Source organism: Neomonachus schauinslandi, chromosome Y (assembly GCF_002201575.2).
Source record: "Neomonachus schauinslandi chromosome Y, ASM220157v2, whole genome shotgun sequence".
NCBI classification, from domain to species: domain Eukaryota; kingdom Metazoa; phylum Chordata; class Mammalia; order Carnivora; family Phocidae; genus Neomonachus; species Neomonachus schauinslandi.
Window position 1 is genome coordinate 5,143,137 of NC_058420.1, and position 10,365 is coordinate 5,153,501.

The following is a 10,365-nucleotide window of genomic DNA, read 5'->3' on the forward strand; positions in this document are numbered from 1 at the left end:
TGTACTTAAAAATCTATTTATTGGGGTGCCTGGTTGGTTCAGTCAGTTAAGTGTCTGCCTTCAGCTCAGGTCATGATCCCAGGGTCCTGGGATCGAGCCCCACATCAGGTTCCCTGCTCAGCAGGAAGCCTGCTTCTCCCTCTCCCACTCCCCCTGCTTGTGTTCCCTCTCGCTGTGTTTCTCTCTGTCAAATAAATAAAATCTTTTTTTAAAAAATAAAATCTATTGCTTGCTACTTCTCCCAACATGGGCGCCTTGGCAAAAAAGAAGAAAGGGAAAAGTATTTCCCTAACAGAGTTTCTGGCTGAGGATGGAGGGACTGGCAGAGGGAGCACCAGTGTCCCCAAACCAGTCAGCTGGGCTGATGAAACAGATGACCTGGAAGGAGATGTTTGAACCACTTGACACAGCAATAATGATGACATGTATAAGGCACCGGCAATTGATCGTTCCATTCTGCTCACTGTTCCACCGGCTGCTTGGGAACCCAATATCAACCAGAGCCGTCTTCCAAAATCATCACGCTATACTGCTTTTCTAGGCAACCTGCCCTATGATCGGACAGAAGTGCAATACATTTACCACGTGAAGCCCGCAATCCAGAGAGGTTGAAAGGTTTTGGTTACACTAAGTTTGAGGACCTGGATTCTTTGCTTAGTTCCTGAGCCTCAACGAAGAGTCTCTGGGTAACAGAATTCCAGGGGACGTTGCTGATGAAGCACAGGATAAAGACAGGAATGATCATTCTTTTGGCCGCGATAGAAATCGGGATTCTGACAAAACAGACTGGAGGGTGCGTCCTGCCACAGACAGCTTCGATGACTACCCACAGAGGAGGTATGACAACTTTGGATACAAATATCAAGATCGTTATGATTCAGACCAATATGGTGATCAGTATCAGGATGGGTATCGTGATGCCCCACGCCGAGATATGGATCTATATGGGGTGTGGGATCGCTATGATGACCAAGGCAGCAGAGACTATGACAGAGGGTATGATTCCAGGATGGGCAGTGGCAGAAGAGCATTTGGTAGTGAGAACCGTAGGGATGATGACTGCAGAGGGGATGGGGACCGCTATAAAGACAGAAGAGACGCTTGCGCATGGAGCTCAGAGACGATTGCTCTTGCGAGACTAGAGACGTGATGAAAGAGCCCCCGCCACTCCTCCCCCTCAAGACCCAAACTGAATCTAAAGCCTCGGAGTACTCCTAAGGAAGATGATTCCTCTGCTAGCATCTCCCAGTCTAGTTAAAGCGGCCTCTATCTTTGGAGGGGCAAAGCCTGTTGACACAGCTACTAGAGAGCGAGAAGTGGAAGAGCGGCTGCAGAAGGAGCAGGAGAAGCTGCAGCGCCAGCTGGATGAACCAAAAGTAGAACGGCCCCGGGAGAGACACCCAAGCTGGCAAAGTGAAGAGACTGAGAAACGGAAATGGTCCAGGACAGGAAGTGACTCATCACAGCCTGGGACCTCGGCCACATCTGGTAGAAATGCACGAAGGACAGAGAGTGAGAAGTCTCTAGAAAAAGAAGCACCAAATAAGGAGGAAGACTGTCACTCTCCAACTTTTAAGCCTCCCAAATCTGAACAGACTCTGAAGGTAATGCCAGCCCCTCCACCAAAAGAGAATGCTTGGGTGAACCGAAGTTCTAACCCTCTTGCTCGATCTCAGAGCTCAGACACAGAGCAGCAATCCCCTACAAGTGGTGTCGAGAAAGTAGTTCCAGCTCAACCACCTGAGAAAGGACCAGCAAGTAGAGTAGATGAAAACAAAGTAGATGGGGTGAGGGTCCCAAAAGGCCAAAGTGGGAACTCCAGCCATGGTCCAGAAGACGGGGGAAACAAAGACCACGGCAAGGAGTCACATGTGCACCTGAGCCAAAGAAACCTGAAGAATATCCAGTTTCCAAATTTAGTTCTGCAAGCAAATACGCTGCTCTCTCTGTTGATGGTGAAGATGAGAATGAGGGAGAAGATTGCACCTAATATACCTCTGCATCCTGTGCTTTCTCCTAGACTCTCCATCCTGGAACATTTGAGAGCAAATCAAACCTCTATCCAGACAAGACAATAAAACTCACCATCTCCTGGAAAAAAAAAAAAAAATCTATTTCTTTCATTTGTGTCTTCATTTCTTCATTTGTTTTTTAGATTCCACATACGAGTAAAATCACATATTTGCCTTTCTCTGCCTTATTCCCCTTAGCATTAGAGTCTCTAGATACATATGTGTTATCACAAATGGTAAGTTCTCATTCTTTTATTTGTTTATTTATGAATGAACCTACAGTGTTCTATAGGTTCAGCTGTACACTATAGTGATTCAGCACTTCCATACATCACCCAGTGCTCATCATGAAAAGTGCACTCCTTAATTCCCATTACCTGTTTCACCCATCCCCCACCAGTCTTCCCTCTGGTAACCATCAGTTTGTTCTATATGGTTAGGAGTCTGTTTCTTGGATTGCCTTTCTCTCACTCATTTTCCCCTCATGTTCATTTATTTGTTTCTTAAATTCCAAATGTGAGTGAAATTATATGGTATTTCTCTTTCTCTGACTGGCTTATTTCATTTAGCATAATACTTTTTATGTTAGCCATGTTGTTGGTCTCTTTTTTTTTTTTTTCCACAGCTGTGTAATACTGTGTATGTATACCACATTCTTTATCCATTCATCTATTGATGGACAATGAGTTGCTCTTATGTCTTGGCTTTTGTAACTAATACTGCAATAAGCATAGTGATGTATGTATCCTCAAATTAGTGTTTTTGTTTACTTCAGGTAAATACCCAATAGTAGAATTACTGGATCATTTGTGGCTTTATTCAGGAACCTACATACTGTCTTCCATGGTAGGTGCACCAATTTACATTCCCACTTGTTGGAAGGTGAAGAAAGGATAGTAAAATATCCTCCAGACTGGGAAGGCTCTTTGAGATTAAAAAACAAAGCAAGCCACTCCGCACCATTTACACATGGATTTATTTTTCTGACAGGCAGGATCAGGCAGGTGATGATCAGGCAGGTGATGATCCAGGCAGCTATTCTCTGCAAAGCCCAGAACTAAGTCCACAGATTTTATAGAATGAGGGACTATGTAAAGTGCATTAAAGGATAAGATTAAAGGGCCTAACACTTTACAGGCCTCATGGGGCCAGCTGTGTGCCAGAAGAGCAGAAAGTATATTATTCTACTAGTTGTCTAGACAACTTTAGGGAACATCAGAATAAGTGTTCATGCATTCTGGTCAGGGCACACAGCATTTTTATTGGATGGTATGTTTGCTTCTCTATTTCCTATATGTATTTTAAGGGAATTTTGTACACTTCTTGATAGATCTTTGCTATCCTGAGGGTCTCTCTGCAAATCTTATTTTGTTTTTCTTCTTTTCACATGTAGGGCATGTAGGTGGGAAAGACCTTGAGAGAAAGAAAAAAAAGATTGAACCCAGGAACTGAATTGCAGATTTGGATGCTCTGAGCAGAGCACTTGGATTCCCAATGCTGGTGAATAATGAACTTGAATGATAAAGAACAAGATGCACAAAAAGTTAACTTGTCATGTGTTTTGAAAAATGGGTGCCTGAGTGGCTCAGTTGGTTAAGCATCTGCCTTTGGCTCAGGTCATGGTTCCAGGGTCCTGGGATCAAGCCCCGCGTTGGGCTCCCTGCTCAGTGGGAAGCTTGCTTCTCCCTCTCCCACTCCCCTTCCTTGTGTTCCCTCTCTCAGTGTCTTTCTCTCTGTCAAATAAATAAATAAAATCTTCAAAAAGAGAGAGAGACACACACAAAAAGCAAACAGCAGTACTTAGGTAAAGACATTTGTTTTCCAGATAACCAACGGAAGATGACCAGACATCTTGAAGCTCTCTTTTTAAAAATTTTTTTATTCTTATGTTAATCCCCATACATTACATCATTAGTTTTAGATGAAGTGTTCCATGATTCATTGTTTGTGCATAACACCCAGTGCTCCATGCAGAATGTGCCCTCCTCAATACCCACCACCAGGCTAACCCATCCTCCCACCCCTCTCCCCTCTAGAACCCTGTTTGTTTTTCAGAGTCCATCGTCTCTCATGGTTCGTCTACCCCTCCGATTTCCCCCATTGAAGCTCTCTTTTTATTCCCCTCTCATGCCAGTGTAAGGAAAGTATTTGTCTAGAAGAATAGATGGTGTTTGTTTAAGGCTTGCTGAAGCCAGGTACCTGATCCTAGGTAATGCTGAAGTAACTTTTTTGTTCTGTAATAAGGAGTAGAGTCTTTCTTCCAAGTCACAGAAATAACTGTAATAAAGGAAGCCTCCTAGTCCACCTGTGTTTAGTTTTCTGTTACAATGCAAAAACTCATTGTCTAATGGCAAGTAGAAATGAAACTCCGTGTTGTCCAAAACTTCAAGTCTTTGCTGTAGCCACACAGAAGAAACCACAAGCAATTTCTCTGCCAGATCATGGAAAATAATATTCAAGCTTGATAAAAATTAATGTTAAAGATGAGGTTAGAAATGAATGAGAATGTGATTTACACATATGCATCTGTATTTTTTATTTTTATTTTAGAAGATTTTATTTATTTATTTGACAGAGAGACAGAGAGAGAAAGCACAAGTAGGCAGAGTGACAGGCAGAGGAGAGGGAGAAGCAGGCTCCCCATTGAGCAGGGAGCCCAATGCGGGGCTCCATCCCAGGACCCTGGGATCATGGGATCATGACCTGAGCCAAAAGCAGCTACGTAACCAACTGAGCCACCCAGGCACCCCGCATCTGTATTTTTTTTTAAATAACAGCTTAATACATGAGAATGTTAGTTGCAACCAGCCCTAAGCTTACTCTTACAGATGAAATGATAGCACAAGACTGCATCAGCCATATCTTGAAAGAGCCTTTGAAAATATTCACTTACCATGAAATCTCTATAATGTTGAGCATCAGCTAGCAGAACCAGCTCACAGTTTTATTTTAGTTTTCATGTTGCTACCATATAAAGTTTGAAATTCTGTTTTTATTGGTTTATACATATAAGGTAGAACACAAAAATAATGTCACATTAGAAAGAATGACAAAAAAATCACCTTTTTGCTGACATCATAGAAATAATGAATTAGTCAAGAATAATCAATGAGTGCCAAAGCTATCTCCTGAAAGTTTGATAAGGAATAGGAATGTTGAATCTCAAAGTATCTCCCCATGGTTTAATTACAAAGGAGAAAATGATAATTCTATAGAAGAAACTTGGTGCAAACCACATAAACAAGAGATCCAAGTCATTGTTAATGAATGACATAAACTGACCTCTTCTCTTCTCTCCTCTTCTCATGTGAGGCACCAAGAAGGACACAATATCCCTTATGGGGTATTCTAATTATCTAATTCCTATCAAGTAAAAAAATCATGCAAGCCCAAACCTAGAGAAATACCATATTCTTAAAATATGTGAACAGATGTTATAAGACAAAGAACAGTGGAAAATTGTTTCAGATTAAAGAGGCAGGGCATCTACATGCAACACAGGATACTGGATTAGATTACAGAGTGAAAAAGAATAAAAGTGCTATAAATCACATTTATAGAAAAACTGGCACAATTTATGTATGAACATTATATTAAATAAAAGTAGCAATATATTTATGTTAAATGTCCTAACTTTGATCATTGCTCTTTATTATGTAAGAGAATATTCTCATTCTTAGGAAATATAACCTAAGTTACTTTAGAAGGGCTCAAAGAATAGTTCAGGAAAAAAAAGAGAAAGAGTAATAAACCAAATGTGACAAAATGTTAACAAAAAGTGTATCTATATGAAGGTCTTAGAAATTTATTTTTATCATTCTTGCAACTTTTCTGTAAACTGGGAAGTATTTCAAATAAAAGATTAATTAATGAAAGGATCACATGAAAACTTCTTGCTGTATTAAGAAAGTAATGCTGTGTCCTAAACCTATGTTGAGATTCTGGGCCCTGGAACAGAAAGTTGCATGTTATAACAGGGGTTAGCATCTATCTGGGATTCCTGCATTGCAGGGACAAGGTCAGAAGTGAAAGAATTGACCTCTAGTCTTTAGTGTGAAGTCCAGTGTCAAAGCTAGCCAATGAAAAATCAAAACCAGGGGTCTCTGATTTCAAAGTGAAAGAGGTTTACTGAATAGGAAGGACAAAGTTCTCTCCTCAGGTTTCTAACAAGTATGGCAAAGATTCAGCCTCACTGTGTGGGCTGCATTCCTTATCACTGGAGTACAGGAATTCATTGCACCTCAAAATTTTTCTAAAGCCCTGTGGATTCCCTCTATATCCACTAAGTGCCCTCTAAAATCTACCTTCAGGACTTTTGAACAGGTATTTATGAAGGAGATGAATCAAATGTGCCAGTCACATGGTGTATTTCATCATTATTATTGCTATTATGATTACCTCCAGGCAACAGAAGAAAGTGAACTGACCAACTCCTTCAAATTTAATTAGCCGAAAGAATCAATTCTTATAGTGATAGATGGTTGCAGAGCTAAATTAAGCTCAATAGTCTACAAACTGTAGAAATTATTTTTTTGCTGACTGATGAGCCTCTGATTCACAACACTTTGAGTGAGCATGCAGAAAATGTCAAGTCCCTGGAGGCAACAGAAACTCCTGAATATGAGTTGTCTTCATGACCATAAGCACTTACAACACACTGGAAAAGACTGATAATATACAATGAATAACACAAGCTTTGTAAATATAAAGAATGAACAACTGACAAGCAAAGAAGAAGAAAAACTTACCAAGATGGAAAGCAGTGTGCGCAGAGGCATAGAGGTACAAAGGAATGGTATATCCAAGTATATCCAAAAAAAGTAATTTGGCAAGGATGAAAGATAAGGCTGAGTGCGGATGTAATCAGGATTTTGATGATGGGAGTGAGAGGGTAGAGGAACAGATGGCTTTGGAAAGTATCAGAGGCTGATTGTGAAGGGTATTGTAGGTCTTTCTAAATCACTTTTAGGGTGTGTTGAAGAGGAAGAGACTGAAGTCAGGTTACAGTGCTATAGGTACGGTCCAGGAGAATGTGCACCAAGGTAGTCATACTAATAGAGAGAATGACCAGCCAACGGAGCATGATGAGAGAGAGATTAGGAAGCATCAAGGATGAATTTGAGATCCGTAATTTGGGTTATGCCCTGAACAGTAGGGCCATTAATTGGTATGGCAAATGGAGCAGGAAGAGGAGAGAAATAATGGACTAATGGGAGTATGATGAAACCAAGGTTCCCATGGTGGACCAAGTGGAGATGTCTAGCATGCTGTAGGAGATATAGGTGCAGATTTTTCAGTGAGATCTGGTTCAAAATAGAGGTTAGGGAACCAGCAAGTTGGAGGTAGTGGTTGAAGACACAGAGATGATGAATTCACCTAAGAGTAAAAAGAAAGGAAGGTTGAGGATCAGATCTGGGGATCAATAACTCCGAAGGGAGAATGGAGAAAAGGCAATCAGGGAAATCAAAAGAACAAGAGCAATCAGAGAAATCAGGGACTAAAATGTTGTGAGGGAAGAGAGGGAATGAGAAAGTAGAGTATGGTCAGCATTATCAAAGCTACCAAGAGGTCAAAGAGGGGAGAAATAACAGTGCATTTTTTGAGAGCTAAGAGACTATAACTATAATAAAAGTGACCAACTATTCAGCATGTTTAATATATGAGGTGCATGTATTTCTTTGAACTGTTATAGCAATCCCATGCTGTTAACGCCATCTCTTTTCCCACTTTGCAGATGAGAAGAGCAAAGCTCAGAAAATTTATGAAGCATATGCAAAATCACACAGCTAATAGGGAGTAGTGTAACCTTCATGAAAATTACCATTTTATCTATTGGCCGTTGGAAACCTGGATTAAAAAATGGACAACATAGGCTCTTAGAGTAGGTTCAGCATGTGTTTAAGAACAAATTCAGTGGGGAATGGGGAGGAGAGGATTTAAAATCAACCTCAATGACAAATTAGGAATCCAAGCAGGAGAGGGAAAGGAAAGGAATGAGGCCAAGAGGAGGCAGGATGTTTGAATCGAACATTTTACCATCACAGATTAGTAGATACACTCTCACACACAAACAGAAACACACACAAAATATACATAACATAATATATACTATTTTAACCATTTTAAGTATACAGTCCCTTGACCTTAAATAAATTCACGTTGTTATACAACAATACTACCATCCAGCCAGAACTTTTTAATCTTCCCAACGTTAAACTTTATCCTCATGCCATAAAAAATCTATTCTCTGCTTTCCTCCTTGATAATCACCATTCTACTCTCCATCTCCGTGAATTTAACTACTCTAAATACTCTTTTATGACTGGCTTATTTCACTTAGCATAATGTCCAAGTGCATGTATGTTGTAGCTTGTGTCAGAATTCCTTCATTTAAAAAAAAGATTTTATTTATTTATTTGACAGAGAGAGAGAGAGAGAGAGACAGAGAGGATGAGTGGGGTGGGGTGGTGCAGGGGCAGAAGGAGAAGGAGAAACAGGCTCTCTGCTGAGCAGGGAGCCGGATGTGGGACTCGATTCCAGGACCCTGGGATCATGACCTGAGCTGAAGGCAGACGCTTAACGACTGAGCCACCCAGTCGCCCCTGTTTGAATCTGATTTTAATTCTTTTGGGTATAAGACCAGAAGTGGAATCAGTGGATCATATGGTAATTCTACCTTTAATATTCTGAGGTTTCACCAACATGTTTTGCAGAGCAGTTGCATATTTAACATTCCCAAAAGCTATGTAAAAGGTTTCCAACCTTTCCACATGTTCACTAACACTTGTTATTCTCTGTATTTCTTTTTAATAAGTTATCCTACTGAGCGCAAAGCACTATTTCATTCTTGTTTTGATTTGCATTTCCTATTGACTAATGATGTTAAGCATCTTTTCACATGTTCACTGGACATTTCTGCATCTTCTCTGGAGACATGCCAATTCAAATCTTTTACCCATTTTTAATTGATTTTTTTTTTCTTGTTTGGTTTCTTAAAAGTACATAAATAACAGAAGTAAAACCAGTGAATCATCAAGGAGTAGTTATTAATAAGTTTATTGTACATACACCAAAAAGACAGTGTGAAAACTGGGAGCACTTAAACTAAATGTGGATAAGAGTCAGAGCTATAATTGTAATAAAGCAATGTATATAGTGAAAAGGCTGTTTATTTTTCACTGTGATTAGTGATAGCATTTAGATTTTCTTAAATGATAAGAAATTGGTTAGAGGTCATCTCATATCAATTTTGAGAAACAGTTTAAGTTTTGCTAATGATTTTCAGAAGCACAAGCAAGAAATAATCTACCTGTTAATCTTGCAAAATAAGGTAAATTAAGATTTCCCTGTATGACTAAACTGGTATTGTCTACTCAGTGAATTTTCAAGGCTGATCCCCATTTGTTTTTTATTTTAACAAGTTATAGGATTTCTTTATATATTTTAGATATTATCCTCTTATCAGATACAGGAGTTGCAATTATTTTCTACCAGTTCATAGGTTGCCTTTTTACTGTTGATAGTGACCTTTAATGCACAAAAGTTTTTAATTTTGATAAAATTCAACTTATTCATTTTGTCCTTTTTTTTGGCCTTGATCTTGTTATATCCAAGAAATTATTACCAATGTCTTAAAGATTTGCTTTATATTTTCTTTTAAGAGCTTTAAAATTTTAGCTCTTAAGTTTATGTCTTTTAGCCTTCTCAATTTAATTTTTGTATATGTTATAAATTAAGTTTCAATTTCATTTTTTGGAATTCGGGTATCCAGTTTTCCCAACACTATTTATGGAAGGACTGTCATTTTCCATTAAATTGTCTTGGCCTTTTTGTCAAAAATAATTGACCGTATGTGCAAGAGTTCATTTTGTCACTCTATTTTATTTCTTTGGCCCTGAAGTCTATCTTTATGCCACTCTGTTTTGATTATTGTAGCCATGTAGTAAGTTTTAAAATTAGGAAGCATGAGCTTTCCAACTTTTTTCTTCTTTTTCAGGATTATTTTGGCTCATCATGGTCCCTTGAGAGCCTATATGAATTTTAGGATAGATTTTATTACTTCTGAAAGAAAATGATGTTTTGCTAGAAATCACTTTCAATCTGTAAATTGCTTTGGGTGATACAGACATCTTAACAATACTAAGTCTTCTTATTCATGAACACAAATGTTTTTCCATTGACTGGTTTCTTCTTAATTTCTTTCAGTGACATTTTCTAGTTTTCAGTGTACAAGTCTTTTGTTTCCTTAGTTAAGTTTATTTCTTAGTATTTCATTCTTTCTGATGCTGTTGTAAATGGCATTGCTTTCTTAATTTCATGACTGTTAGTAACTTGTGTGTTTCTAGGGTTTTCT

General features: G+C 39.0%; 1 pseudogene; it reads left to right on the forward strand.

Moving 5' to 3' along the window:
* Positions 1-246: 246 nt before the first annotated feature.
* LOC110581111 lies at positions 247-1,990 on the forward strand (annotated as a pseudogene).
* The last annotated feature ends 8,375 nt before the right edge of the window (positions 1,991-10,365 follow it).